Here is a 5691-nt window from a genome sequence, read left to right as displayed (position 1 = left end):
TGATGGTTTTTAGCAGCGGTACTGTCGGGACGCCGAAGTGACCGTTGCAGGTTTCTCTCTTTAACCCCCTGCCAGTCGGTGCTCGGGACGCTGGGTATCGGAGGGCAGCACCGGTATATGGTGTGGTGCGTCGGTGTAAATTGCAAATAATGGTTTAAACCCCAAAGGTGTTCAAAATGATTTACTACAATTTATTATATTTTTTTTATTATATATTTGGGGTATGTATTTATTTAATTATTGTTTATCAAATGGTTTAATCCCTTGGTTTTTGGGAGGTATGTACATTGGGTTTTGCGAGAAGGTTTTAAAAAGGGAACATTTCAAACGGAGCGATTGGTGAGAGTTTTGAGAGAAATTATTATTTTCCAACCGTTATTATTATTATTTATTTATTAATTGTTGGTATTTGTTTTATTCCTTAATTGCTATTGTTATTATTTTATTATTATCACAAAAGGTGTTCAGTAGTTCGGGTTACTCACGGAGATGATTAGCATCTCACACTCTTAAATTCCGTTCCCTTAGGTGCAAGTGGTGGTAGACGTTCTTCCGGAGCGAACCCAGTTTTCCGCTGCTGTTGTGTTTCGAGAAGTATCTTTGTACTCTTTCATTTCAGTGTATTATTTCTTTCAGCCTTGTTGTATTTCTGTTGTTTTAGCATTTCTTAAAGCTCTGTATACTATTGGAATACTTCTGTTTAATTTATGCGCTGGACTGTTGTTGTTTTTGAGAAGTGCTGAACTTTGTGGACAATTTGTAGTTTGCGGGAGGAATAAGGGGATGAGTATAGAAGTGTGTTTTCAGTGCAGGTAGTTTGTGGTAAGTAAATCCCTTAGGGGAGGCTCTGTCGGATTTTCCGTTGGAGGATCCGGTAGGGTTTCCCTGGAATCAGGGCTGTCTAGGGTTCCGGGGAAGGAATTCTGGACGGGTCCTGACATTATCCACTTTCACAATCCTATTCCACCTAAATCTTTATCATCGTTATCTCCTCTAACCAGTCCACCGTCCTCCCCCTCTAAATCATTATCAACTTTTCAAAGAACCCACTGTTCCACCAACTCTACTGTCCATCGTCCCTCAATAATCTCACTCTTCCACATTCCTCACGTCTCCAACATGGTCACTCCACCTCTCCAATCTCTCCACGTGACCTTCCCTCCACGTCTACTACTACAGGTGCATCTCCCATGTTGTTGAGTGGGCCATCACGAAAACATGTTGAACCCCACTGCGGGACCTCATCAATTCCAGCTGACAAGTTACACCCACCAACCCAGTGAAGCTAATTGGAAGATATATCATTTTGTCATATGCTATAACAACTTGGATAATTTAAAACTGAAAATATTAATTAAATGTTGGTGATTAGTTGTACTGTAGGGTAGGATGGTTTAAAAAAAAGTAAAAGTAAAAATAAAAATAAAAAATAATAATAATAATAATAAAAATAAGAAATGTAAAAAATGGTTGTCCTTCAGTCTTAAAATATTTAATATCAATTGACTTCAAATAATGTTAATAAAACGAAGTAAGCAATATAAACATTTGGCCAGGGAATCTTGGATCTCCACGACATAATCCAACCATCTCTTGCATACTTCAAACAATTTTCTGGTTTCTATATACCTTTCCAGCAATCCAATGGCCGAGATTGTTCTCTCTGGCATTGCCAAGGAGATCGTTAGAAAGTTAGCTTCTGCAACTGGGAAAGAGTTTGGATTGCTGTGGAATGTCAAAGATGAGCTGTTCCAACTTGAAGGCACAATTTTAACAATAGAAGCAGTATTGCTTGACGCCGAGGCTAAGCAGAGCCATAACCGTGAAGTCAAAACCTGGCTTGAGAAACTTGAAGATGTTGATCTTGAATTAAATTCCTCCTCAGGTACGTTCAAGAATCTACCATCATTTTCACTCATTTCTAGTTATATGTTTCTTTTTTCCATTTTACTCAGCTTCACTTTGAATGAAAAATGAGGAAATCTTATGATGTACTTAATTTTATGAACGCAGGATGTAATTGGAGAATACTTAACAAATTTTCGATGTATGAATTTTGCGGTAAAGGATTGTTATAATGGTAAGTATTCCCTTATTCTTTTCTTAATTAGTTCAAATTTCAAATTACACTTATTCTTTAGGTTTAATGACTTTAAATACCTAGAATTTTACTATGGTGGAAGTCATACATCCCACCACCAAATACGTATCTAGTGGGACGTGTCTACCACCTAAATTCTTTGTTTTATGGCTTATAAGACGTTGACGTTGGCTAGCTCGCGTGGTCGAGAACCACTACCTGCGCCACAGTTGTGCGGGTTCGAGTCACGGGCGGAGAGGCATAGGGGACAGCACCAAAAAAAAAAAAATGTTGTCGGATATGCGTAGTTCAATATTCAATGGGAGCCTTTATCTACTGTAGCTGTTCTCTCTTCTCTCTCCATGTGTATGTATATGTATATATGTATAGACCTGGCAATTTGGATCATGACACGGCGACACGACTCGAAAATGACACGGAATAAATGGGTTTGGGTTTATTATAAATGGGTTCGGGTCATAATCGGGTCAATCCGTTTAACACGATTATTAATCGTGTCATTTTCGGGTTGATCTGTTTAACTCGAAATTGACCTGTTACGACCCATTTATTAAACGTGTCAGTTTCAATCCGACACGATTATATACCTATTACAACCCATTTAAATTTAATTTTAAATTAATATTTTATTACTAATATAATATTTAATAACTAAAAAATATTATAAATTAAAAATTTTATAAAAATAATTTTCTATTACTAATTTTTTAAAAACAAAAAATACATCTTTAATAAAACAAAAACATAAAAATAAAAATAAAATAAAAATTTTTTTCGGGTTAATAGGTTAATTTTCGGGTTAACGGGTTAATAGGTTAGTTTTCGGATTAATAGGTCAATTTCAGGTTAACGGGTTAATAGGTCAACACGACCCGTTAAAATAATCGTGTTAAACGGGTCGTGTCGTGTTGACCTATTTATAAACAGGTCGGGTTAGTGTTTTAGGTACCTGACACGATTAATAAATGGGTCGTGTTCGGGTTAGGCATTTTTGACACGATTATTAAACGGGTTGACACGAACACGACCCACCAACCCGAATTGCCAGGTATATATATGTATAGAGTTTCACTGTATCATTACTGTATATGTATATATATCTGCTCAAGGAGAGATGTCCCTTTCTGTGGTCATTGTTGTTCGCTGTTGTTCATCCAAGTTTGCTTTTTTTTATTTTTTAGGGTTAAATATATTTTGGGGAAAGATGAGTTAGGTGCGGTTAGATGGCAATATGGGTAGAACAGTGTTTTTCTTTCTCTACGTTATTTTTATTTTTATTTTTTTCTCATTCTCTTGTTTTTTTTTTGGCCTTTATGGACCTGGAATGGTGGAAGAGCCGAAAGGCTGATTTTATATGAAAATGTTTTTGTTGGGTATTGTGGTTTGGTCTAATTGTTGCTTCGTTTGTAACTTGCAAAAATGAGGGTAGCCGCATGTGTTATCGGTGGAAAGATGGCAATGTTATTGCTTAGAAGTTCATACCTGATCTATTTCTTTCTATGCTTCTTAAGATTTTAACAAAATTTGCTATTTGTTTTGTTGTTGGTTTTTCATTGGATTTGGTAAGTTTTCCTTATCTATAGCACGAATTTGCTTCTGTTTTTTACTCTATTTTGGTTACTGGTAGCCTGAATATCCAATATGTTTCTTGTGTTTTACGTTTAAGTTAAACTGAAGACTGTTTCATATACAGCTTGACCAAGTAAGTAAAATTGTTGTAATAATATTTATGTTTGTTTCCCTACCATTTATGTAGGCCCTTCTAGCTTGTGCATTCGCAGAGAAAGACTATATGAAGGCAACAGCGGCTGCAACTCAGGTTCTATAGGTACTCAAATAGAGAATGATAATTTTAAAAGAAATATGAGAACCCAAATAGGGAGAGAAAAACTTAGTAAACAAAAACATAAAGTAACTTCTTTGTTTAAGTTTTCTTCTGCTGATCTGCTCTGTTTGAACTTAAAATCAAAGTAATAAGGTGAATTTGTTTTTTGGAACTGTAAAGCCCCATCCATCCTGTAATACTGATGGCCACAAATTTTTTTATTTTGTTTTTTACTTTCTCATAGCTTGTTTCGGAGCAGTCCCATCTCTCCCAATTATGTTTAATTTTGCTTTGATAATGGTTTGGTTTCTGATTGACTTCGTGTAGCTCTAGCTGCGATTTAAATTGCTTTACTTGTGAGTGACAACCTCTTTTCATGCTCATGTTATGCTTACTGTGTCTATTGGTCCAGTAAATTCCTAATGTGATTGCTTTTTATATGTCCCTTGCCCTCTCAAAATTGTACATTGTCACTCTGAAGTTTGGGCTTGTACATTATAAATGTCTTGTTTGTCGGAATCTCCTTTCTCATCCATTTAGAGAAAAATGAAAAGAAATAGCATGTGGAGTTACATGTTGTATATCTAAAATGTATTCTACTTGTCATTTTACTTATTTATTTGTTGTCTTTCTCATAGCTCATAAACAGAGAGATTCCAGACCCCTGAATTATCATTTTACAAACCCAGAAAAATTTACTATCTTTTTTTGTTTTCTTGGTAGTTTACTTTTAGACGTGTTGATTTGTTGCGACTCTTCATAAAGAGTTGTTCATTGTTATCTTTAACACATGTTGTGGTGGAATAAATGACAGTCTGTTCCCCTGGGACTAGTAAGTTCCAATAATTTAGTTTCTTTTTTTATTTTTTATTTATATATATATATATATATTTTTTTTTATAATGTGAGTTCTATATTTTATCTTCTTGCATAAATGCAAGTAAGTTATTATTTTCTTTGTGAGAGTTTGATTACTGTCTTTATTTTTGTGCTTTTCTTGTTATGCGACCTTTATGTTAATTTATTTATTTATTTTTTGGCTGTAGGCATATGTTGACAAAAGTCAGAAGGGCGGCTGGATGAGGCATGGGACTACAGTGCATATTTGCTTTTCTTTCCTGTGTCGTACAGCAAGCTTTCATGACATTTTCTTTCTCATGTTTTTTAATTGGTTAACAAGTTTAGTTAACCTCTCCACTCTCTATGCTAGATGTTTAGAACTTTCTGTTTGGAACTTTTTTGTTGGTCCTCTTCTATATTTCCATTAATCTTCCAGTGTATAATTAATGGTTCTTATGCTAATTAGAATTGAGTGTGCAAATCTGACTTGTTCTTGTTACAGCACAACCTTATCTTATTGTTTTCTAATACAATTTTATGTTGTACGGTTTTCCCTGCCAACTAGGAACTGTGGATTGTTGTGGTCACTGATATCTTCACTCTCGGAGCTCTTCAAAAAATTAGACAAATGAATATAGAATGAGAGAGAAGTCCTTTCGGTATAGCTATGTTGTTCCTAATTCTTGTTTTGTCTCTTTGATTTACTCGTGCATACCTCCAACTGCCTTCAACTGTAAAAAACTCATCCACAGTTGATTTTAGCCTAGCCAAGTAACAAAATAGAGTCTCGTAGGTGGTAGTTGCTTGATGGCAAGTCCATTTCTCCGTGCATGAAAAGGTCGGACAAGTTGTTTATACTTAGGAGGATTTGGCTTACTGTGAATATTCAAGTTAAGTCAAGTATTTGGCTTGGTCGCATTGTTTG

The 5691-nt window shown here is 35.2% G+C and overlaps 1 long non-coding RNA gene across 1 annotated transcript; it reads left to right on the top strand.

Annotated features, from left to right (window-relative positions):
• The first annotated feature begins 1857 nt into the window (after nt 1-1857).
• On the top strand, nt 1858-5314 carry LOC132803206 (uncharacterized). The gene is made up of 4 exons (XR_009638229.1): nt 1858-1885; nt 2014-2080; nt 3858-3929; nt 4973-5314. It is a non-coding gene; the product is annotated as an uncharacterized LOC132803206 (long non-coding RNA).
• The last annotated feature ends 377 nt before the right edge of the window (nt 5315-5691 follow it).

The sequence above is a fragment of the Ziziphus jujuba genome, chromosome 3 (assembly GCF_031755915.1).
Source record: "Ziziphus jujuba cultivar Dongzao chromosome 3, ASM3175591v1".
In the NCBI taxonomy this organism is placed as follows: Eukaryota; Viridiplantae; Streptophyta; class Magnoliopsida; order Rosales; family Rhamnaceae; genus Ziziphus; species Ziziphus jujuba.
Note: the sequence above shows the minus strand (reverse complement) of the source record. Positions and strands in the feature narration are given on the sequence as shown.